We start from the raw sequence: 13,649 nt of genomic DNA on the forward strand, positions 1-13,649 counted from the left end.
CATAAAAAGAACACTGCTACAAGTGCGCATTGTGCCAGCAAGGGCCCTCGGACCTGAAACAGTGGACAGTTATCGCTTCTCGGCCTTTTGGCTAAGATCAAGTGTAGTATCTGTTCTTATCAGTTTAATATGTCCTCTATACGAGGACAACATATTAAATGGATTTTTAAGAATAGGAGTTGAAAAAGAAGCTTGCTCCGTTCACTCCAAGCCTCGACCCGGTACTGCAGTGCCGCTGGGAACGGTGCGCTCTCCTCTGCTCTTGTGAAAAAGCAAACAGCGGTGCAGGATGGAAGTTTCAGGGAGCCCAAGATGAAACTTTCTTTTAAGCTGCTGAGAAAAGAGAGTGAATGCGAAGTGGACTTTAACACGGCTCTGGGAGCGAGCCGAGTGCGGGCTAACCGGGAGAATTGCTTGAAAGAAACGCGACACCGAATGAGTGGTCAGAACAAAGCCTCAATACGGTGTTCCCGTGGTGTTTGTGGCTGCCTTGTCTTTTGCACAGAGTAAAAGACAAGGCAGCCATCGAATAGATTGTTTCTACTTGGTCAGCCGAGGAGCAGGGGGAGGGGGCAAGCGTCTCAACCAAGCAAAGCTCACCAAGTAGGAACAATCGGGCCCTTTTCGATGGCTGCAACACCTGAAAGAGATATTGATGCGAGACCCGATCAAATGCTTTTTCAAAGTCTAAATTTAAGATGACAAGCCGGGTGTTTCTGTCTCTAGCGTAATCAATGATGTCTCGAATCAGTACGAGGCTGTCGGTGAGTTGTCTCCCTGAGATGGCACAAGCTTGGTCTGGGTGAATTACCTCCTCTAAAACAGAGGACATCCGTGTCGCTAAAACCTTGCTAAAAAGTTTACAGTCAAAGTTTAAAAGTGTGATGGGCCTCCAATTCTTTAGGTCAGTCTTATAATTTTTTTTATAAAGTAGAGTCACTATTCCCACTCTAAAACTGTCAGGCAGTCGGTCGAGTTTTTCAAAATCTTTAAAAACATCTAAAATGTCTGATGATAAAAGGTCCCAATAGGTCAGATAGAATTCTGCAGGAAGCCCGTCTAAACCCGGAGCTCGACTTCTCTTAAAACCTGTTAGGCATTTTTTTAACTCTAAAGCAGTAAAATTCTGTGTCAAGTGTGCATTCTCTTTTACGGTTTTGTCAACGAATTTTAAGATTTCTGCCGATGTTTCCAAGTGCACTGGTTTCTCTTTGTACATGTTACTAAAAAAGGTATGTACAGTTTCAATCATCTCTTGTGTGGATTTTGTTAAAAACCCATCTTCTCTTTTTAGATTTTGAATACACTCCTTTTTATTTATAACTTTCTTTCTTTTTCACCTTCCTCAATTTCCTGCTCCCTGCTTCTTACAAAAATTCCTTTACTCTTTATTTCTGCTAAAACTGACATTTCCTTTTTGACATCTTTGATTTCTTCTTTAAAGTCTATGCCACACTGATTTAGTTTAAAGTAGCGCTGTAAGCGTTTATGTAGTCCCATCATACATCTATTCTCTTTCCTTTTTTTATGTTTACCTTGCTGTTTAAAAAAAGTCTGGGTCATTTCCTTCACCATTTCCCACCATTGTGCATGTGTTTTGTAGAGGTCTTGAAGGGTCTGCCACTCTTTATAACATTCCCTGTACTGACTGACTATGATTTCATCCTCCAACAGGGAACAGTTGAGTTTCCACAGACCACTTCCTACCGTCACACCAGAAGGGGGTGAAAGGGTGCAGGAGAGCATAAGGTGGTCTGAAAAGAAAACAGGGGTTAATCTAACATCAGTGGGTGGGCAATCTCTAGTAAAGAAATAATCAATGCGAGAGGCTCTGGTGCCATCATGACTAAACCAGGTGAAGCCCTCCTCTCTGGGATGCATGGTTTTAAAACAGTCAGTAAGCTTAAAATCCCTGCATATGCCCTGAAGTAAAATCGAAGTCTTATCCACTTTAAAATCTACCCCTGCTCTTTTTCTATCTTTCCTGCTCAAGATACAGTTAAAATCCCCTCCTACAACTAAAGGTACTTGCCCTAGCATGTAAAGCTGTATATCTTCTAAAAGGTCATACCTTTCATTTTTTCCATTGAAACCATAAATATTTAAGAGGTTAAAGTCTTGCCCCATAAAATTCAAGTGTGCTAAAAGTGCCCGTCCGTCTCTCACCACTGTGCTACCTTTCACCAGAACATGCGGATTTTTAATTAGAATGGCCACACCATCATTTTTATTTTGATTTGAGCCACTCCATATCGATAAATGGGGCCACATTTCCTCCCATTGTCTATGGTTTTTTAAAAAAGGTAGTCCACATTCTTGTATTAAAAACACATCTGATTTTATGGAGTCTAAGAAGGATAAAATACTCTGGGCTCTTGTCTTTGATTTCACACTTCTCACATTTAGTGTTGAGAAGGTGAGAACCATTAAAAGCATAAAGGAAAGTAGGTATGTCATTTTCGTTTTTCTAAGTTATCAAAACAAATTACACACAGGTTATTTCTTGGGAAACTAGCTCTTCCTTCATTTCTTTAGGTGAAAAGTGAGTAGGGTGATCTATATTTCCTTTTCGGACTCTCGGTGTTGGCCTCTGACGCAATGTTGCATTTAACTTTGAGTCCCTGGGGGTTGATTGCAGAGCTGAAGTTAAAAAGGAGACCTCATTTGGTGAGTCAGAGGGGAAGACTCTAGGTTCTTCCACTGAAGAACTGTCTGAAAGGGACCTAACCCTTCCCCTCTTCTCTGATACCACTGGGGAATCAGAGGCTCAGATGCCGTCCTCTTCGGCTGTTGACCTTCGGGGAGGTGAGTATCTTCACTAGACTCACCTGTCTGCTCTTCCTCCTCATTTAGCGTAGCTCCACCCTCTGCCTGTGAATTCTCACAGACTTCAACACTGAGTGGTGAGGCCTCTACAGGCCCCTCCCCTTTTTGCTCCTCACTTCCAATCCAAGCTTTTGGCGGGATGTTTGAATTTATTGGGTCAACCTCTTCACTTTGTTCACCAACTGCCACCTTTGGTCCTTCTCTTTGTTGGCTTGACTGTGGCTTTACCGTCTTTAATTTGTTGGCAAAAGATTTAGGGCAATCTCTGAAGAGGTGATTTAATTCTCCACAGAGATTACATTTCCTGCCATTTGGACACTCTCCAAAAGTTTGCCCAATTTCTCTGCTCTTCCCACATAACACCTTGGTACAAGCCTCAACCAGGTGCCCATGCTCACCACACTTGCGGCAGAACTTGGGCTGCCCCTGGTAGTGGATGTAACCTCGGTTTTCAAGGTGGCCAGAGTGTCGCCCACCCCGCTGCACTGAGCACTCTTCAGCCCTTTTAAATGGTATAACTTTGCACTCCCGCATGCTCCAGCAAGCACCATTCAAGCAACAACTTTGCACTCCAGCTTCGAACATCGGCACAGTCGCAACAAGTAAGGCGACTCTACTCAAAGAAGTCACTCTGCACAGTAAGAAGATTTCTTTTGCACAGACAGAAAGGGCTTCACCCGCAAAGGTAAAGCCTGCCAAAAATAGAAACAACTCATTAGTGCTGCTCTCCACAGAAATCTTTAGTAAAAGGCGAAAGACTTGTACGTTATGAAGAGAAACCAGAGTACGATTATCCGTCACTGCGGGAGCAGGGCATCAGGCTAGTTGGCATAGCCACCTTCCCCATGGTGAGCTTTGCTTGGTTGAGACGCTTGCTCCCCCCCCCACCCCCCCCCCCCCCCCCCCCCTTGCTCCTCGGCTGACCAACTAGGAACAATCGGGCCCTATTCGATGGCTGCCTTGTCTTTTACTCTGTGCAAAAGACAAGGCAGCAACAAAAACACCACGAGAATCCCGTATTGAGGCTTTGTTCTGATCGCTCATTCGGTGTCGCGTTTCTTTCAAGCAATTCTCCCGGTTAGCCCACACTCGGCTCGCTCCCATAGCCGTGGTTAAAGTCTACTTCGCATTCACTCTCTTTTCTAAGCAGACTCTTGGGATTTTATCTATAAAATGAATTCCTTCACTCAAACTATGTGAAAAACTGATTTGTCCTTAATATTTACCATGTCTAGAAAGATTTCAAAAAAAAAAACAACGTTGTACTTTGCAGTAAAAGAAAGAGCAAATCTAAAGTTTCAGGAATCCGAGAATAAGCTTACTTTCATGAGTTCTTCACGATTTCGGATTTTGCTATAAAATGAATTCCTTCACTCAAACTAAATTAAAACTGCTAAACCGCTAATCTGTTATATGTAAGGTAGATGTCAAATTCACCGAAATAAGATCAAAGGGTATTCGGCCAATCGAGCTGTAGCAGCTTCGGTAAAAGAGTATAAGTTGAAGAGTTTGTGAATAAAGGTGTGCGCACACATAGTGTGCTGTACGAAAATAGGCAGGGAGCAATGCCGGCTGGGGTATATGTTCTTGTATGTTGTCTGACTGTTTGATTTGAATGTGTTGTGTAAGTGTCCTTTTGAATGTTACATGTTTGGGCTTTGACACGCTTCACTGTGGTTGTTAACTGTGTGGTGTGTCCTGAAATGTTATATGTTTGGGCTGTGTGACATGCTTAATGCTTGTCAGTAGCTACCCACTTATTCATATATAGCAACTGACAACATAAGAAGTCTGGACATACTTTGATAGTAGTTGTAGAAGTATCCTTATTGATAATAGATAAACTAATTCATAGTGATAGAACAGTAGATGAACAGGTGCCTGCACGTCTCACGAAAATAAAATGGGTGTATGATTGCTGACGGCAGAGCAATACTGCCAAACTTATGAGTTCTTGTGGCAAACTTGATTCAGTGTCTTGACGTGTATACGCTGTTTCGCTGACTTGATTGTCACAAGAAACAAAGTGTGTTTGATAAGATCCGACCATTTTATTACGGGAGGATCAGTATGTATGGATTCTGATGTGACTGATAAACCCATTCGTATCTTAAGCATAATCTAATACATGAGACAACGCCCTGGCACACAATCAAAAAAAAAAAGAGAGAGCGGTTTTGTGTCCCCACAGTCCATAATGTAGAAAAGAGAGAAAAAAGCCTTTCTGATTTGGTGTGTGTGCTCATAGTGCAGAGTGTAGAGAAAAGAAAGCCGTTTTGGTGTCACGGGTGTTGTGACTTACACACACACATTTCTAAATTGAGAAAGGAAATTATTTTAGAGGAAGCACTAGAGTTTAGATCCCACATTTGTTGATAGGCATTCATTTATTTCTTCACTTCTGATGAAGTTTCAACAATAAACAACAAACTTTGTATTATGAGAAAGAACCAGACTCATTCTTCAGGAATCCGAAAATAAGCTCTATTTTATGAGTTATGCACGAATTCGGATTCTCCTATAAAACGAATTCATTAACTCCAACCAAGTTAAGACTGCTTTGTCCTTCATATTTATTCATGTCTAATCAAGTTTTCAACGATAAACAACGTTGTACTTTGTAGAATGAGAAAGAACTTCTTCAGCAATAAGCATCTCTCGACATATGACGAAATACAGATTTTGCTATAAAATTAATTCCTTCTATCAGCCTGACTTAAAACTGTTTGTCCTCCTTATTTATCCACTTCAAATCAAGTTTCAACAATTAAAAAAAAATTTGTAGTTTGAGAAAGAACAACTTAATCTTCAGCAATCAGTATAAAAAGAGGTGCAAATGCCAACCATACATACCTAAAAGGTGGAGCGGAAGTAATTCAGCTGCAAGTAGGTGTGAATGTTCGACCATAATTTGTAAAAAGCGGGTAAGAAAAGGTTCGAACGCCCGACTATATATTAACAAAAGCGGGAGGAGAGGTCTTCGGATGAGAGTGGGTGAGAATTTCCAACCATAATCTATAAAATACGGTGAAAAAAAATATGTGAATGCCTCATAGAACACTAAAAGCGGAAGTGTTCGGCTGCAAGAAGGTGTGAATGTCCGACTATATTTGGTGAAAAGCAGGTGAAGCAAGGTCTGAATGCCCAACCTTACATCATCAAAAGCGAGATCAGAGGTGTTTGGCTGCAAGAAGGCCATAGTTTGCCAAAAGCGGGTAAGGTGCGAATGACCGACTAAATATCAACAAAAGTGGGGGCGGAGGTCTTCGGATGCAAGTGGGTGTGAATATCCCACCATACAAGTATGGTGGAGAGGAAGCTGTGAATGGCCGACCATAGTAAAAGGCGGGTGAGAGAAGGTGCGAATGTCAAACCATACATAATCAAAACAGGGAGCGGAGGTGTTCTGCTGTAAGAAGGTGTGAATGTCTAACCATAGTTGGTAAAAAGCGGGTAAGAAAAGGTTAAAATACCCGACTGTACACAATCAATAGCGGGAGCGGAGTTGTTCGGCTACTAAAAGGTGTGAAAGTCCGACCATGGTTTGTAAAAAGCGGGTAAGAAAAGGTGCGAATGCCCGACAATGTATGATCAAAAGAGGGAGTGGAGGTTTTCGGCTGCAAGAAGGTCTGAATGTCCAACCATAATTTGTAAAAACCGGGGAAGAAAAGGCTCGAAAGCCCGACTATACACCATCAAAAGCGGGAGCGGAGGTGTTCAGCTGCAAGACGGTCTGAATGTCCATCAATAATTGCTAGAAAACATGAAAGAAAATTTTCGAATATCAAACTGCACATGATCATAAGCGGGAGAGGAGGTGTTCAGTTGCAAGAAGGTGTGAATGTCTACCCATAATTACTGAAAAATGGGTAAGAAAAGGTGCGAATGCCTAACCATACATCATCAAAAGAGGGAGCGGAGGTGTTCCGCTGTAAGACGGTGTGAATGTCCGACCATAGATGGTAAAAAGCGGGTAAGAAAAGGTTAAATTACCCGACTGTACACAATCAAAAGAGGGAGCGGAGTTGTTCAGCTAAGAGAAGGTGTGAAAGTCCGACCTTGGTTTGTAAAAAGCGGGTAAGAAAAGGTTCGTATGCCCGAATATACACCATCAAAAGCGGAAGCGGAGGTGTTCGGCTGCAAGATATTGTGAACGTCCGACCAAAGTTTGTAAAAAGCAGTTAAGAAAAGGTTCGAATATCTAACCAAACATAATCAAAAGCGGGAGCAGAGCTGTTCGACTGGAAGTAGGTGTGAATGTCATATCATAATTTGCAAAAAGCTGATGAGAAAGGGTGAGAATGCCCGACTATACACCATCAAATGCGGTAGCGGAGTTGTTCGGCTGTGAGTAGGTGTGAATCTCCAACCATAATTGCTGAAAAATGTGTTAGAAAGGGTAAGAATGCTGGTCCATACATCATCAAAAGCGAGAGAGGTTGTGTTCGACTGCAAGTAGGTGTGAATGTCTAGCCATAATTACTCACAAAACGGGTAAGAAAAGGTAGTATTGCCAGACCATATATGATCAAAACAGGGAGCGGAGGTGGTTCAGCTGCAAGAAGGTTTGAATGTCCGACTAAAGTTCAAATATATTAACAAAAGCGGGAGGAGAGGTCTTCGGATGAGAGTGGTTGAAAATTTCCAACCATAATGTATAAAATGCGGTGAAAAAAAGGTGTGATAGAACACTAAAAGGTGGAGCGGAAGTGTTCGGCTGCAAGAAGGTGTGAATGTCCGACTATATTTGGTGAAAAGCAGGTGAAGCAAGGTCTGAATGCCCAACCTTACATCATCAAAAGCGAGATCAGAGGTGTTTGGCTGCAAGAAGGCCATAGTTTGCCAAAAGCGGGTAAGGTGCGAATGTCCGACTAAATATCAACAAAATTTGGGGCGGAGGTCTTCGGATGCAAGTGGGTGTGAATGTCCGACTATATTTGGTGAAAAGCAGGTGAAGCAAGGTCTGAATGCCCAACCTTACATCATCAAAAGCGAGATCAGAGGTGTTTGGCTGCAAGAAGGCCATAGTTTGCCAAAAGCGGGTAAGGTGCGAATGACCGACTAAATATCAACAAAAGTGGGGGCGGAGGTCTTCGGATGCAGGTGGGTGTGAATATCCCACCATACAAGTATGGTGGAGAGGAAGCTGTGAATGGCCGACCATAGTAAAAGGCGGGTGAGAGAAGGTGCGAATGTCAAACCATACATAATCAAAACAGGGAGCGGAGGGGTTCTGCTGTAAGAAGGTGTGAATGTCCAACCATAGTTGGTAAAAAGCGGGTAAGAAAAGGTTAAAATACCCGACTGTACACAATCAATAGCGGGAGCGGAGTTGTTCGGCTACTAAAAGGTGTGAAAGTCCGACCATGGTTTGTAAAAAGCGGGTAAGAAAAGGTGCGAATGCCCGACAATGAATAATCAAAAGAGGGAGTGGAGGTTTTCGGCTGCAAGAAGGTCTGAATGTCCAACCATAATTTGTAAAAACCGGGGAAGAAAAGGCTCGAAAGCCCGACTATACACCATCAAAAGTGGGAGCGGAGGTGTTCAGCTGCAAGACGGTCTGAATGTCCATCAATAATTGCTAGAAAACATGAAAGAAAATTTTCGAATATCAAACTACACATGATCATAAGCGGGAGAGGAGGTGTTCAGCTGCAAGAAGGTGTGAATGTCTACCCATAATTACTGAAAAATGGGTAAGAAAAGGTGCGAATGCCTAACCATACATCATCAAAAGAGGGAGCGGAGGTGTTCCGCTGTAAGACAGTGTGAATGTCCGACCATAGATGGTAAAAAGCGGGTAAGAAAAGGTTAAATTACCCGACTGTACACAATCAAAAGAGGGAGCGGAGTTGTTCAGCTAAGAGAAGGTGTGAAAGTCCAACCTTGGTTTGTAAAAAGCGGGTAAGAAAAGGTTCGTATGCCCGAATATACACCATCAAAAGCGGAAGCGGAGGTGTTCGGCTGAAAGATATTGTGAACGTCCGACCAAAGTTTGTAAAAAGCAGTTAAGAAAAGGTTCGAATTTCCAACCAAACATAATCAAAAGCGGGAGCAGAGCTGTTCGACTGCAAGTAGGTGTGAATGTCAGATCATAATTGCTGAAAAATGTGATAGAAAAGACTAGAATGCCGGACAATACATCATCAAAAGCGGGAGAGGTGGTTTTTCGGCTGCAAGTAGGTGTGAATGTCCAGCCATAATTACTCACAAACGGGGGAAGAAAAGGTAGTATTTCCAGACCACACATGATCAAAACAGGGAATGGAGGTGGTTCAGCTGCAAGGTGTGAATGTCTGACTAAAGTTTGTAAAAACCGTGTAAGACAAGGGGTAAATGCCCGACAATGTATGATCAAAAGAGGGAGCGGAGGTTTTCGGCTGCAATGTCTGAATGTCCAACCATAATTTGTAAAAATCGGGGAAGAAAAGGCTCGAAAGCCCGACTATACACCATCAAAAGCGGGAGCAGAGGTGTTCAGGTGCAAGAAGGTCTGAATGTCCACCCATAATTACTGAAAAATGGGTAAGAAAAGGTGCGAAAGCCCAACCGCACATGATCATAAGTGGATGAGAAGGTGTTCGACTGCAAGTAGATGTTAATGTAAGATCATAATTTGTAAAAAGCGGGTAAGAAAAGGTAAGAATGCCCAAACATAAATTATCAAAAGCGGCAGCAGAGTTTCGGCTGGTATTTATCAATGTCTAGATAGATTTCAACAAAAAACAACGTTGTACTTTGCAGTAAAAGAAAGTGCAAATCAAAAGTTTTAGGAATCCGAGAATAAGCTTATTTTCATGAGTTCTGCACGATTTCGGATTTTATGTATAAAATGAATTTCTTCACGCAAACTAAGTTAACACTGCTTTGTCCTTCATATGTACCCATTTCTACATATATTTCAAGCATAAACTTCCTCATATTACCCTGAATGAGAAAGAGCCACACTTGTGATTAAGCCATACCTCCCTTTTGAGGAGTTCTGCATGATTTGGGATTTTATCTATAAAATTAATTCCTTCACTCAAACTATGTTAAAACGGCTTTTACCTTCATATTTATCAATGTCTCGATAGATTTAAACAAAAAAACAACGTTGTACTTTGCAATAAAAGAAAGAGCAAATCAAAAGTTTTAGGAATCCGAGAATAAGCTTATTTTCATGAGTTCTGCACGATTTCGGATTTTATGTATAAAATGAATTCATTCACTCAAACCAAGTTAAAACTGCTTTTTCCTTCATATTTATCAATGTCTAGATCGACTTCAACAAAGAACAACATTGTATTTTGCAGTAGAAGAAAGAGCAAAACTGAAGGATCAGGAATCCGAGAATAAGCTTCTTTTCATACGTTCTGCATGATTTGGGATTTTATGTATAAAATGAATTCCTTCACTCAAACTAAGTTAACACTGCTTTGTCCTTCATATGTACCCATTTCTACATATATTTCAAGCATAAACTTCCTCATACTACCCTGAATGAGAAAGAACCACACTTGTGATTAAGCCATACGCCCCTTTTGAGGAGTTCTGCATGATTTGGGATTTTATCTATAAAATCAATTCCTTCACTCAAACTATGTTAAAACGGCTTTTACCTTCATATTTATCAATGTCTCGATAGATTTAAACAAAAAAACAACGTTGTACTTTGCAGTAAAAGAAAGAGCCAATCAAAAGTTTTAGGAATCCGAGAATAAGCTTATTTTCATGAGTTCTGCACGATTTCGGATTTTATGTCTAAAATGAATTCATTCACTCAAACCAAGTTAAAACTGCTTTTTCCTTCATATTTATCAATGTCTAGATCGACTTCAACAAAGAACAACATTGTATTTTGCAGTAGAACATGGTCGGACATTCACACCGTCTTACAGCGGAAGACCTCCGCTCCCGCTTTTTATGGTGTATAGTCGGGCATTCGAACCTTTTCTTACCCGCTATTTACAAACTATGGTAGGACATTCAAACCTTCGTGTATCCGAAAACCTCCGCTCTCTCTTTTGATCATACATTGTCGGACATTCGCATCTTTTCTTACCCGCTTTTTACAAACCATGGTCGGACTGTCACACCTCCTTGTAGCCGAACACATCCGCTCCCGCTATTGATTGTGTACAGTCGGGTATTTTAACCTTTTCTTACCCGCTTTTTACCAAGTATGGTCGGACATTCACACCTTCGTACAGCGGAACACCTCCGCTCCCTCTTTTGATGGTGTATGTTCGGGCATTCAAACCTTTTCTTACCCGCTTTTTCCAAACTATGGTCGGCTATTCACAGCTTCCTCTCCACCATACTTGTATGGTGGGATATTCACACCCACTTGCATCCGAAAACCTCCGCCCCAAATTTTGTTGATATTTAGTCGGACATTCGCACCTTATCCGCTTTTGGCAAACTATGGCCTTCTTGCAGCCAAACAACTCTGATCTTGCTTTTGATGATGTAAGGTTGGGCATTCAGACCTTGCTTCACCTGCTTTTCACCAAATATAGTCGGACATTCACACCTTCTTGCAGCCGAACACTTCCGCTCCACCTTTTATCTATCACACCTTTTTTTTCACCGCATTTTATACATTATGGTTGGAAATTTTCAACCACTTTCATCCGAAGACCTCTCCTCCCGCTTTTGTTAATATATTTGAACTTTAGTTTGACATTCAAACCTTCTTGCAGCTGAACAACCTCCGCTCCCTGTTTTGATCATATATGGTCTGGCAATACTACCCTTTCTTACCCGTTTGTGAGTAATTATGGCTGGACATTCACACCTACTTGCAGCCGAACACAACCTCTCTCGCTTTTGATGATGTATGGACCGGCATTTTTACCTTTTCTAACACATTTTTCAGCAATTATGGTCGGAGATTCACACCTACTCACAGCCGAACAACTCCGCTCCCGCATTTGATGGTGTATAGTCGGGCATTCTCACCCTTTCTCATCAGCTTTTTGCAAATTATGATCTGACATTCACACCTACTTGCAGTCGAACAGCTCTGCTCCCGCTTTTGATTATGTTTGGTTGGATATTCGAACCTTTTCTTAACTTCTTTTTACATATTTTGGTTGGACGTTCACACCTTCTTGTAGCCGAACACTTCCACTCCTGGTTTTGATGATGTATGGTTGGGCATTCACACCTTTTTTTTGCCCATTTTTCAGGAATTATGGGTGGAAATTCACACCTTGCAGCTGAACACCTCCTATCCCACTTATGATCATGTGCGGTTTGATTTTCGAAAAGTTTCTTTCATGTTTTCTAGCAATTATTGATGGACATGTAGACCTTCTTGCAGCTGAACACCTCCGCTCCCGCTTTTGATCATACATTGTCAGGCATTCGCACCTTGTCTTACCCACTTTTTACAAACTTTAGTCGAACAGTCACACCTTTTTGAAGCCGAACACCACCTCTACCGCTTTTGATGATGTATGGTCCAGCATTCTTACCTTTTCTAACACATTCTTCAGCAATTATGGTCGGACATTCACACCTACTCAGAGCCGAACACCTCCGCTCCCGCATTTGATGGTCTATAGTCGGGCATTCTACAGCGGAAAAGACTCATTCTTATGTTTGGTTAGATATTCGAACCTTTTCTTAACTGCTTTTTACAAACTTTGGTCGGACGTTCACAATATCTTGCAGCCGAACACCTCCGCTTCCGCTTTTGATGGTGTATATTCGGGCATACGAACCTTTTCTTACCCGCTTTTTACAAACCAAGGTCGGACTTTCACACCTTCTCTTAGCTGAACAACTCCGCTCCCTCTTTTGATTGTGTACAGTCGGGTAATTTAACCTTTTCTTACCCGCTTTTTACCATTTATGGTCGGACATTCACACCGTCTTACAGCGGAACACCTCTGCTCCCTGTTTTGATGATGTATGGTTAGGCATTCGCACCTTTTCTTACCCATTTTTCAGTAATTATGGGTAGACATTCACACCTTCTTGCAGCTGAACACCTCCTCTCCTGCTTATGATCATGTGCAGTTTGATATTCGAAAATTTTCTTTCATGTTTTCTAGCAATTATTGATGGACATTCAGACCGTCTTGAAACTGAACACCTCCGCTCCCACTTTTGATGGTGTATAGTCGGGCTTTCGAGCCTTTTCTTCCCCGGTTTTTACAAATTATGGTTGGACATTCAGACCTTGCAGCCGAAAACCTCCACTCCCTCTTTTGATCATACATTGTCGGGCATTCGCACCTTTTCTTACCCGCTTTTTACAAACCATGGTCGGACTTTCACACCTTCTTGTAGCCGAACAACTCCGCTCTCGCTATTGATTGTGTACAGTCGGGTATTTTAACCTTTTCTTACCCGCTTTTTACCAACTATTGTTGGACATTCACACCGTCTTACAGCGGAACACCTCCGCTCCCTCTTTTGATGGTGTATGTTCGGGCACTCAAACCTTTTCTTACCCGCTTTTTACAAACTATGGTGAGACATTCAAACCTTCTTGTAGCCGAACACATCCACTCCTGCTTTTGATGATGGGTATTCAAACCTACTTGTTGCCCGCTTTTCATTAATTATGGGTGGACATACACACCTTGTCGCAGCCAAACACCTCCGCTCCCTGTTTTGATCATGTATGATTGGACATTCGCAACTTTTCTCACCCGCTTTTTACTATGGTCGGCCATTCACAGCTTCCTCTCCACCATACTTGTATGGTGGGATATTCACACCCACTTGCATCCGAAGACCTCCGCCCCCACTTTTGTTGATATTTAGTCGGTCATTCGCAGCTTACCCGCTTTTGGCAAACTATGGCCTTCTTGCAGCCAAACACCTCT

General features: G+C 42.0%; 2 non-coding genes across 2 annotated transcripts; one reads left to right on the plus strand and one right to left on the minus strand.

Moving 5' to 3' along the window:
• Window positions 1–71: 71 nt before the first annotated feature.
• On the plus strand, window positions 72–255 carry LOC140287606 (U2 spliceosomal RNA). Its single transcript, XR_011911747.1, has one exon. It is a non-coding gene; the product is annotated as a U2 spliceosomal RNA (small nuclear RNA).
• A 3,245-nt stretch (window positions 256–3,500) lies between these two features.
• LOC140287598 (U5 spliceosomal RNA) lies at window positions 3,501–3,614 on the minus strand. The gene has a single exon (XR_011911739.1). It is a non-coding gene; the product is annotated as a U5 spliceosomal RNA (small nuclear RNA).
• Window positions 3,615–13,649: the final 10,035 nt, after the last annotated feature.

This window comes from Leuresthes tenuis, unplaced genomic scaffold, assembly GCF_036924035.1.
Source record: "Leuresthes tenuis unplaced genomic scaffold, fLeuTen1.0.hap1 SCAF_154, whole genome shotgun sequence".
Lineage (NCBI taxonomy): Eukaryota > Metazoa > Chordata > Actinopteri > Atheriniformes > Atherinopsidae > Leuresthes > Leuresthes tenuis.